A 12,493-nucleotide genomic window follows, 5' to 3' on the forward strand; every position below is an offset into this window, starting at 1 on the left:
AATATAAATTAGGAAAAGTACTAATGTTAAGAATATACAAGTTCTTATATTTTTAAAACATTATATAAGTAATATAAGTGATTTTTATTATGTCCTAATAACTTTTAATGTACAATATTTAAATACATCTGAAAATTTTTAAAATAATAAGTTTTTTATTCTGAGAATATTAAGAAATTTTATAAACAAATAAATAAAAATGAGAAATATATATCAAATAGTCTAAATTTTAAAAATAAATAAACAATAAAAATTAATAAAAATATTAAGTAATATTTTAGTCTAAGAATTGAAGTAAAATCCAATGTTTAATTATCCATGTGTAATATATATAATCTGTAATTATATATTTCTAAATCTTAAAGATTTTCGTTAATAATTAAAAAAAGATTTAAAGTTATAAAAAAAAATAAATTCCATAAAAATTTTAATGAAAAGTTTTTCTAGATAAATAAAATTACTACCGTTTTTGGAAAGACATTTATTATCATCACAAATTACTCCCGATTGACAATATAAATGATCAATTTTCCTTTTTTAAATTTTTAAATTTTCATAAAAAATAAATAAAATGTAGATATTTTATTCATTGAAAATAGTTTTAAAATGAGCTTTTTCTTATTTATATACTTTCGAAAATTTAAATAAGAAAAATTTACGAAAAGAAACATTTTCAGTATATAAAGAAAATAGAGAAACTTCAAGGAATATTCTACTTCATCTCATCTAGATTGATTCTATTTTAGAAAGCTCCAAAATAAATGATAAAATCCATGGCCCTCCACGGGAGGACAGGGAGAACACGTGTCAGGAAATGCCATCTCGGGGGCCATCATAAGAGCCTCTGAGATAACGTTAGATGTCATAAGATTATTTGAAGGTGTCATAAGATCAGATGAGGGCGTCATAAGAGCACGTGAAACTTGGAGCCCTCAAAATTTACGTGCTCTTATAATATCCATTAAGCTGTCAAGATTTGTCAAGGGGCCTATATTTTTATGGTGGCCTGATAGGACTTATACGATGATAAAATAAGATGATAATTATAAAAATAAAATATTAAAATTTCATTAAAATTCTAAAAATTAATATATAATTAATATCATTTAAGCATTTAAAATTTGATAAATAACTTAAAAAGTTATGTTAGAAGAAAATATTTTTCTCTTAAAATTATATAAAAAATATTAAATTTGAATTAAAAATAACGCACAAATTGTTATTTAAAATTTTTTTTTCTGAGAAAATTTTCATTTTAAAATTCAAATAATAAATAAATTTATTTATTAAAACTTTTTAAAAATAAATTATTAACAACATTTTAAATAATTTAATAGAATTGTTATATTTTGATCTGAAAGACGAACGAATCTTGAAGAATATTTTAACACGAATTTAATAAATAAAATATTCTTCACGCTATTTTCTCATAAATTTTTAAGAATGCATTTTTAAAATTTTGTTTGTATCTTTAATAAAATTGCAATCAATTTTATTTCGTAAAATAATAATAACTTTTAAAATAGCATAAAAATTATTTTTTTTTACTATTTCTAAAAATGATTTTAAATTAAATTCAAACAACATTATGTAATTAATAGTATTTAACTGTTAAATATAAATATAAATATATATATTTTCTCTTTAATTATATTTTAAAATTTGCTTAAATAAATGATGTCATGTATTTATTTTAATAATTTTTCTACCGAATTTAGTACATTTGTAATTAAATTATTTTTAGATATTTTTAAAAAGTTAGAAAGAAAATATCTAAAAATATTCTTATTAATTCTTTAAAGAATGATTAACATATGTATTTAAAAGTTAAAACTTTTGCGTGTTTTTTAAAATTTTTAATCATTAAAATCATTCTTAAGACGTCGTAAAAATGAAATAATTTCATTTTATAATTAACAAAGATTATAAAATCATTTTAAAATACAATTTTAAATTTTAACAAAAATATAAAAATAAAATTAAATAAAATACTTAAAATAAATTTCATATTGTCCTATATTATTTTAGGTGAAATTTTTTTATGTTTTAGATCTGGATTTTGATGATTTATTTTCTGAGAATTTTTATTACTTTTTTTTTATTTATTAAAGAAACTTATTACTTTATAATGTCATTGTAATAATTATGTAAGTTAAAATTGTTTTTTGTTCCCATTGATGTACTGTACGTGTAGTTTGTTTCTGCTTAAGTCAATAAAATTTAAAAATTATTTTACGTTGTAAACTATCAGAACATATAAAATTTTTGTTTCGTGATCTCGGAATTTTAGGTATTTTCTCCATTATTCGTACTAACATTTTTAAAATATGGAAGTATCTCTATCTAGACCCAATCGCAGGTGAACCAGCAAGATCATAAATAAATGATAGAATCTACAGACGCTCATTAGTAGGAACAGGAAGGATACATGTCGGAAACACGTGATTTCGGGGTCTATGATGGTAATACATGCGATTACATCAAATCTTGAAGGTCCATAGTGAGTCTATATGGAGTGAGACACCATATGAATCCTCAAAACTTGTCAGCGAATATAATTCTTAAAGATTATCGTGAGACAGTAAGCTTCGTGTTATAAATATAGCTGTTGCAAATTATTTACTCTTTGGCATTCATTGTGTATTAAGGTAGACCCTTTACTTTTCGTCAAATTTTATTATTTAAAAAAATAAAATTTTTAGACTTTTTTAAATATTTGGGACCCCAAAAAATAAATGACTCGGGCTTCTGTCAATTTATGAGAGGCCTTGTCTCTATTAGTGTTGAATTAATTTCATTTATCCTTAGTTGAAAATCTGTTAACAACATAATTAATCGATTAAAAAATCAATAAAATTTAAATATTTTAATAGTTAACGAATTTTAAATATATGTTAATCACTAAAGTATCATTTTATAAAATGAATTTAAAGACAAATATTTTATGGAAGATTTTGGTAAATTTAAAAATATTTAAACGAATGAAAACATTTTAACTGCTTAACGTTGATATTTTAGTGAATTTATTTCTGATTACGAAGTACGGTAAACAATAAAACATACAATAAAAAAGGTGACATTAAATTATATGAAATCTTTTATAATACATGAATAAATAAAATTAATGTTTTAATGCGATTTTATTATATATTAAAATTAAGCGAAAAATCATTTAAATTAAAGCTTTTTTTTAATTTTTTATTTTCCGATATTTTAGAATAATAAAAATTATTTTATTTTTTCTTTATTTTTTTTACTTATTTATAGTCGCTTACTAAAAACAATTTTTCCTATAAGTAAAAAAAATTAAATTAGTTTTAAATACTAATTTAATTATTTATATATTTTTTTTCAATTTAAATAAAAGAGTTTTAAAATTTTAATTTAATTTTTAATGGCTTAAATTATTATAACTGATGCCAAGACTACGTCACAAAAATTATCTTCGTCATCGATAATGACGAAAATACTTTAAATTTAAGTTTTAAGTTTTTAAATTTGTTTTTATTTATTACATATATATTAATGCTTAAAATTTTATATCGATTATTAATTCATAATAATTTTTTCACTACATTTAAAGAACTTCATAAATATTTTAAATAGATTCGAAAACTTATTATTATCTCGAAGATATTTTTATAAAATAACGATTAGATACTCCACCTATAAAACTTCCAATTAACTGAGAAATTTTTATTCTTTATACAGAAAATTTTCACAGATGTTTTATTACTTTATATTAATATTCGACATTAAAAAATAATAATAAATATTCGTACATATTGAAAGATTTAATATAATTAAGTAACAATCTTGGTTAATGACGTCATTAACAGACGATTAATCGTTTGATCGGATCGATTTGATTGAGTCGATCGGAAGAGAATTAACGAAAGTTATGCCTACTTTGTTTAGGTTATCGGGTATAAAAAATTTAGGGTATTACAAGTAAACGGAAAGAGTCGAGACCATCCTCGATATCGTTAAAGCAGAGAAACGCAGTCTCAGTTAAAAAATCGATACAAGGGCTCTTTTCGCGCCTTTGATCAAAGAGAACACAGGTAAGTCGTCTGCTACATCCCCCAATGCATCGATTCAGTTAGATGTATGGCACTTTATAAACGTTTACTACACTTTTTTTAAACCTCCATTACTATTTTGTTTGTTTATCTCTCGCTGCTTATAATCTTTTACTCGAAAGGGAAATGAGTTTAATTTTTTTTTTAATTTTATTATATTATATATTTTTTTTCTTTTAAATGCGAAAACCCAATCTTATAAACNATTTATTAGAATATTTACGCTCGGCCTTAATGCGAATTCACATTAGGATCATTAAAAAAACAAACAATTAAATAAAAACGAAATTACTTAAATATTTACACTGTACTTTATAATCTTGATAATTATAAAATCTGCAATTCTCACAAAATATAGACAAGTTCAGCTTTAAAATGAAAATTTTCTCCCTTTCCGGAGGTTATAACTCTACAGAGGGCCCTATTAGGTTCTATCGATTCAATCGGTTTAAGACCAGCACTGAGAATATTGGTGGAATATTTTAAGATTGACAAGTTTATAAGTTAATTAAAAATTAGTTATCCTATTACTTATCATATTCTTTATAATTAAAGCTAATATTTTAAATAGCACAAGATTTATGTTCTCGAGTTAAATAAAATTTTAATGTTTAAATTAATAACTTGAAATTTATGCATAAATAAACAAAATTTTTATTATCTAATTATAGGCTCATATATAAATGGAAACAAAGTAAATATAGATTTATTCAAGTTCTACTATCACCCGTAATCAGCCAAGGGAGCAAGTAGGGCCCTTTGACCCGAGCCTCATGTTTAAGAGATCTAAAAAGATTTGTTACAAATTATTTGCTTCATTGCATTTTTTATGTGTTAATAAAGCTTTATTTTTTAATTAAATTTTATTATTTAAAAAATATAATATAATTTGTCATCATCGTTTTTTAACATACATGTATTAGGGACTCAAAATGATAAGCGTCTCGGTTTCTCTTAATCTCTACGGACCCTAGACTTATGGAACAAAATACAGACTTAAATTATGAAAATAAATGATAAAAATATAGTTAAAATAGAGTATTTTATTTAAAAATCATAGATAAATCTAATAATTCAGAAATTATTTAGTAGATCATAATTATACAGGAAGTTAAAACTTAGATATTAAGACCTATTAATTAATACATGAAGCTATTAGTTCTGGTATTAAAACATACTAATTAAATCCAATTAGCATGTATTAAGCATATTAAGTAATAAATTGAGGCTAAATATTAATAGATCAGAATATCATTTTTCAGCATATTAACAAAAGCAATATCTGAAGCTAGATGTAACTATATTATTAAATTGCAATACAGAAAAATGCGAGAGAAAACGCTAATTATATTTTTTATTTAGTTAGGGGAGACCGGGGCAACTTCGGCATGCGGGGCAAGTTTGTCAAGCGCTTTTTTTTAAAAACAAATTAAAAGGAGACTTTGGTTATAGGTTAGGCAGTTGAGTTTTATTGGTGGCTTGTTGAGTGTAGTGTTTTTATTGTTCTCCAACAAGCGTAGTTGAATTATCAAGNAATATCAATAAAGTAACCATGTAATTGGGTATTTCGTGCAGAAATGCAATAAATATTTGAAAAATTAATCAGGAATAATAATTTTGTTATCATTATTTATTTATTTTTTTTGTTTGAACCGTATTGATTAAAGTAAATAATATAGCTTAAATAATTTATTAATCCGATGTTTCCGTTCAGAATGCGAATTCATTAAACAAATATTATCAATTACGCTAGGCCTGAAAAGGTGAGAACGGTTCCATTTCTCTCTGAAAGCCATAAAAGTATATGAATAAAATTAATAAAGCAAATAAAAACATATTGCTTATTATTTTTCTAAAGAATCATTCATTTATATATTTTACATTAAAAAAAACTAAATTTTGAAGCTTCTACGTTGTAGCCTCTCTGAACTAATGGCGTTAGTTTTTACAGTTACAATAGTTATTTTGTGAATTAGAAACAAATGGATGAAATTATGAATGTTAAATTTGATATTAAGGAGGATACTTCTGGTACGCATTAATATAAAATACTGTACATTTATTGTCTGCAGAAAATATTTTTCTTCTAATGAGTAAATTGTACCACCTATTAATCTAAATTTATACAGTTTAATTAATCATTCAGTCTTATGCTTGAAATATCGGGATGATAATTATTCAAATAATAGCGTTGTAGAATTTAGTATACATAAGCCTACTGTACTTTTATTAACAGGAAATTCTACACCACTCATTATCTTGCTCCTGATATGAAATAACGATAAAGAACTCTAACCTTTCCTATTTAGCAATATAACAAAAATAAGTTAATTAAAGGAACATATATTACAATTTTTGAAATTAGTAATGCTTTGATTATTACTACTGTTTATAGTAGTAATAAGCAAAATATTAAATAAGCAACAGCTTACTTTGTTTTTAACTTTACAATAATTTAAATTAATTATCTTTTTCATATTTTAAGCCAGCGATGACCAACAGGCAACCTGTAAAGTGCTTCTGTGATCTACCACAAGACAGACAATAATTGCATATTTCAGCAAATCTTTTTTTTCAATAATCGCTTTAAATAGTGATGTTCAAAAGTCTTGCACCAGTTAATTACAAGAACTATTTAGTTTTCATGAGTGCCAGTGTTTGCATTAGCGGCAGTTAGTAAAGTTAAAGTAAAATGTATTTTATCACCATTAATGGTTTTTTAATCTAATTTCCCAACGTTTTATAACAGTGTTATGATAAAGAGCTTAGTTTGGTAATTTTTGTAGAGGAGGTAGCAAGGGAGAACATACAATAGCCTATGTCATAGTATAGCTTTCGCCATTTCGAAAGTTGTATTGCTGTTTTAAACTGTAAGATGTCCTATTTTAATTTAAACTTAATACTACTATTATTGTTTATGTTTATCATAATTTTATTTAAACATTTTTAATAATCATTTCTGAGTTTTAAAACATTTTATCTCAACAGCCCCAGATTATTAAAATTATTTTTTATTATAATTTTAATAAAATGGAATTGACACAAAACAAGCCAAAAAGTTTCCATATAAATTTCATTTTAAAAAAGTAAATTAATTGTACAATCTATATTTATTGAAAGTAATAGTTAACTTATTATCAAATTGGATTATCTTAGATATAAGCTAAAAAGTAAAATATTTAAGATTTATAAAAGATTTAGCTATATTTAATATTTTAGAATAGTTGACATATATCAACTATTCTAAAATATTAAATATAACTAAAACATTCTTGAAATAAATAAAAAATTATTTTTGAAAGCTGATATTTATTTCTGCTAAAAGGTAACATATTTACAAGAAAAACATAGATAATGCAGCTTTAATATTCTTGTAGCTACATAGGGTATTATTTTGAGAAAGAATATACGAAACTGTTACATCAAAAAATCATGAAAGTGCATTGTTTGAATAAATTCTTGTGTTCTGTAGTCAACAGTTTGATATTAAGTATAAGGAAACTATAAAATTTGTACCAATGATTGTCAAAGTTAAAAAATTTATCATTCTTTCAATAAAACATGGAACGAGCTGATAAAGATTTGTCGCGTCAGGTTTTAGCTATTAAAAACTACTCAACTATTGACATAACTAGAAAATAAAAATGGCTACTTTAGAATTTCTTTCTATTTTCTAGTTCTCTAGATCTAAATTTTTTACACTGAGATAAGTAAAAATACATATATATATATATATATATATTTATTGATTTATATTATTTTAAGNGATTATTTTTGGATAAATTTAATTTCATAATTACCCTAATTTTCTGTTTGTAAAATTAAATAAACAAACTCGTAATTAAGTAGGCTGATAATCGGAACATAATTAAATAGATAAATTATACGTCATTTATAAATAAACTATAATTAAATGGTGATACTACTGCTCAAATACGTCGAAAGCGAAAATTGTCATCAGATCAATACGTTCGGAAATTTTATGTAGAAAAAGATTAATGATACGTGCAATATCATTTCTTTTTTTTTATAACAGAGGAAAAGTAGAAGAGTCAGAATGCAGATATAACTTTTATCGATAACCGCAAGTTGTTTCCCTTTAGGCATATCTTAAAAATGTTTAGAAGAGATTTTAAAGTTTATAGAAAAAAGTAAAAGCATAGGTGAACACTAGTTGATGTTGGTTTAAGAGAGAGGGAAAAAATGTTTTTATACCAAGTAATTCGTTTAAAGATCTATTAAGTCAAAGTAGGTCAGACAGAAGAATTTGATTGATAGGCTGTTGTTTGCTATTGATCAGGATACTGTTAGAAGAGATTCAGTTGTGTTAAAATACAAGCTCAAGTAATAAGTACTTTGTTTTTTTTAGCTACATCTCTCTACCTTTTTAATCTGAGCATTCGAAAGTAAAGAACAAACAAAGCTTAAATTTTATAGTTTCAGTTCTTTGTATGAGTTAGAGATATTTATAATCGTATTACAAGAATTCTTTTTACGTTGCGTAGGTAATACAATTTTTATAGTACAAAATTGTATGATTACGGCTATAAAATGTAAATTGTATATACTGTTCTCTCACTCAGGAAGTTTTGTCTTCTAAGAGAATCACAGACGTATTCTCATATAACATACGATTAAAGAAGGTTTATCAAAGAAAAATACTTGAAAATTCAGATACAAAAATTTATTCATGTTAATTTAAATTATTGATAGAATATATTATTAAACTTGATAGCCGTTCGGAAAAATGCTTTATATCTTTATTATATATTAAATTTTTCATGTATAATAAAATAATTAGTCGAAACAATTGCTATTTTAATTACACGAAAAAAATGGATGTTTGTTTTCAACAGTTAATATTTTCAAATTAAATTAGGATTGATTATAATCTCGATAGTTTAAAAGTTTTTATAGTAGAAAGTTTATCGTTTAATTTATAACTGTTTATTAAAACCTTTTGAAATTATAATTTTTAACTATTTAACTTAATGACATTAATTTCAATTATTGGGAATCATTTCACTTCATTTATTATTACGTCGTGTATTAACATCAACATTAATCATTAATTTTAAACTAAGCGGAAGGATTTTGAAAATTGGGCGGAGTTTCGGAAATAACTTCACATCTTTCATTAACGATTATGAAAATAGAAATAATGCTGCCATTGTAAAATAGTTTTATTATTTATTTGGAAACAAGCCAGTTCCTGCGTCTTTAGAAAGATTTTTATGGACGAATTTAATCCCGAAATTTAAAATATTATTTCATATAAATTCAATTAGAGGCGAAAATTGATTAGTACATGTTTCCAACTTTCCTTTTTTTTTCTTTTTTAGTTGGTGACCCGTTTTAGCCTTGCGAAGACCGTGACATTACTTAAAAATACAATTAGTCACGTCGTTTAGAGTTCACGAATCACTAGTTAGGAGACTGGATTTGTATATTTATAGAAGGAGTTTAATTTATGTATACATACTTTTTAATAGTTAAAAAATGAGTCGAGGATTAAAAAATAAATTTTAAAAACGATATTTTCGAATTATCCAGTTTCTCAACTTTTCTAAAATTTGGAAAATAAGAAAACATACAAGAACTGGCTTGCTTCCAATGCAGATGGAATAAAGCATCTAGGCCATTCTTTTTTTATATGTATATGTATATATATATATATAAAAAGATAGGCGAATACAAAGAAAACTTACCAGTACTGGTTATAAACTATAGAGGATTCTGAAGAGCTACTGTAGTTGTATCGAATGTATACTATTTTATTTTACTCAAAATCATGAACCTAAAAGTTTTCGCGTGTCTTATTAATGATACTTTACTTCGCTATTTGTTATCTTCGTCGAAATTTTGGAAAAGGATTAACGGTGAATGGAGTTTTTTCGGTTTGTTACTATTCATAAAAACGTATTGTTACAACTAAAAATGAAAAAAGGCATTAAAGAATTTCTTTTTGACGTTAACTTGCTTTCGTTTAATGATTAAAAACGAAGAGAGTTAAATAATCGATTTAAAATTTAAAAGCTATTTTTTCCTCTTTTTTTTTCTTTCTTTGTAAAATCGAATTTTTGTGACATAAAATTTTTTAAATGTAACTTTTAAAACTTTAGTAAATAAAGTGATACTTTAAAATAATATTTTTATTATTGTTGTTTTTTTTAAAGGCAGGAATATTAGGAAAATTTGAATTTTTTTTCAACATTCTCTTTAATTTTATATATTGGGTTTTTAATACTATAAATATTCTTCTTATTATTATAGCCATGTTTTAAGATAATATTGTATTAAAGGTTTTAATATTTAAATAATTATAGATTTAATTGTATAAAATTCTAATTTATGTAGTGGATTCAAATGTCAGTTAACCGAGATATATTTTTAAGGTTGTTTCAACTCATTAGAAACGACTGAATCACGAATTATTACATGCAGCTGTTCGAAACCGGTTTTAACCACTGTTAAAAATAATNTTATTACTTTATAATGTCATTGTAATAATTATGTAAGTTAAAATTGTTTTTTGTTCCCATTGATGTACTGTACGTGTAGTTTGTTTCTGCTTAAGTCAATAAAATTTAAAAATTATTTTACGTTGTAAACTATCAGAACATATAAAATTTTTGTTTCGTGATCTCGGAATTTTAGGTATTTTCTCCATTATTCGTACTAACATTTTTAAAATATGGAAGTATCTCTATCTAGACCCAATCGCAGGTGAACCAGCAAGATCATAAATAAATGATAGAATCTACAGACGCTCATTAGTAGGAACAGGAAGGATACATGTCGGAAACACGTGATTTCGGGGTCTATGATGGTAATACATGCGATTACATCAAATCTTGAAGGTCCATAGTGAGTCTATATGGAGTGAGACACCATATGAATCCTCAAAACTTGTCAGCGAATATAATTCTTAAAGATTATCGTGAGACAGTAAGCTTCGTGTTATAAATATAGCTGTTGCAAATTATTTACTCTTTGGCATTCATTGTGTATTAAGGTAGACCCTTTACTTTTCGTCAAATTTTATTATTTAAAAAAATTTAATTTAAAAAAAAATAAGTTTTTTATATTTGAAGCGTAATTCTAGTAAAGGAATCTACATGTATTTTTTCTCGTTTGACAGTATATTAGGCCTATAGTATATTCACGTGTATGTTAAATATGCATAAAGCTCCTACTGTACAATATTAAGATTAAATTTAATTGCTAAAATGATATTTAAATTAATTTATAAACTCAATTTTGTGTAAGAAATTTATTAATGACTTTCTTAATAACCTAAACTTTATATAGTTATAATAGTCTACCCATATTTTGTCATATAACGTATTATTTATAATATAAAAATTTTAAATATTATCCTTAAGATAGAGAGCATATTTAAATTTAATAAATCATTTAATGTATATTTTTATGATAATCCATCAAAAAAAAGTTTTTAAAATCGTTTTGTATTTTTATCTGATTGAACTTATATTTTATACATTAATTTAAAAGAGTATTTTAAATATTTCAACAAGGCGGGATCTAAATATAATATTCTTTTATTTTAATAATTAATAACATTTTCATTTTCATATGATCATCGTTAATTCACTGTATATTTGTTGATCTTTTTGTTAGGAACTGTAGATTAATCTTTGTGCTTATAGTGCTTGTTAGACACTTTTGTATTAATATCATTAAAATATGCTTCTTCATTATCATCAATTTGACTTCAAAAGAGACTGATAAATAAGCCTAATCTTAGTACAGGCTATGGTATGCAATTTTTCCATGTTTTTCCAGTATTATTTAGTATGGGCTATGCTATCCTTCTTGAATTTTTTAAGTTATCCTTCTGCTTCTATTCCTTCTTCAAATTATCTTTTTCATTTACATATCTTAAGTGAGGTATTATTCACGATTTTCAATAAAAAGTTGGATTTGTTTGATACATTTCTACTTGTTATTTAAAAATTACTAATGAAAATTATTTAATTTATTGGACGTTTTCAAAATGTAAATCTACGTTAGGTAAACAATAATTTTATTTATTATGACAACGATATTTGTTGGATAAATTTGTCATTTATTACACACGAATATTTCTCAAATAACTTAGCAATGTATTTATCTCGATCTAAACTAATTTACTGCATTTATGTTCCTCTGTATTAAATTCAGTTAATTATTCATCAAAAATATATAACCCTTTAATGAGCATATACAATGAGAAATTCTTTAGTTTCAATAAATGCCGGGAATAAGTTTTTCATGCTTGTATTGTTCTTTAATTTAAAATTCCCACAAGACAGCCATCTCATAATTTTAACTTAGCTATATCTACTGGCTTTTCTCCAAAATAGAACTCACTGTCGTGTTAAAAGTAACTTGTAAACGGATCAGGACTG

The 12,493-nt window shown here is 24.0% G+C and overlaps 1 protein-coding gene and 1 long non-coding RNA gene across 2 annotated transcripts in view; one reads left to right on the forward strand and one right to left on the reverse strand.

The window, feature by feature from the left end:
• Positions 1–12,493, reverse strand: part of LOC111624512 — a 215,903-nt gene that overhangs the window by 189,123 nt on the left and 14,287 nt on the right. The window lies entirely within an intron of this gene.
• LOC111624516 overlaps positions 3,870–12,493 on the forward strand; it is a 44,682-nt gene continuing 36,058 nt past the window's right edge. Inside the window, exon 1 of the long non-coding RNA XR_002756587.1 lies at positions 3,870–4,064. This is a non-coding gene — a long non-coding RNA (uncharacterized LOC111624516). The remainder of the gene's footprint in view (positions 4,065–12,493) is intronic.

This window comes from Centruroides sculpturatus, unplaced genomic scaffold, assembly GCF_000671375.1.
Source record: "Centruroides sculpturatus isolate CEXI.00-Female unplaced genomic scaffold, Cexi_2.0 scaffold256, whole genome shotgun sequence".
In the NCBI taxonomy this organism is placed as follows: domain Eukaryota; kingdom Metazoa; phylum Arthropoda; class Arachnida; order Scorpiones; family Buthidae; genus Centruroides; species Centruroides sculpturatus.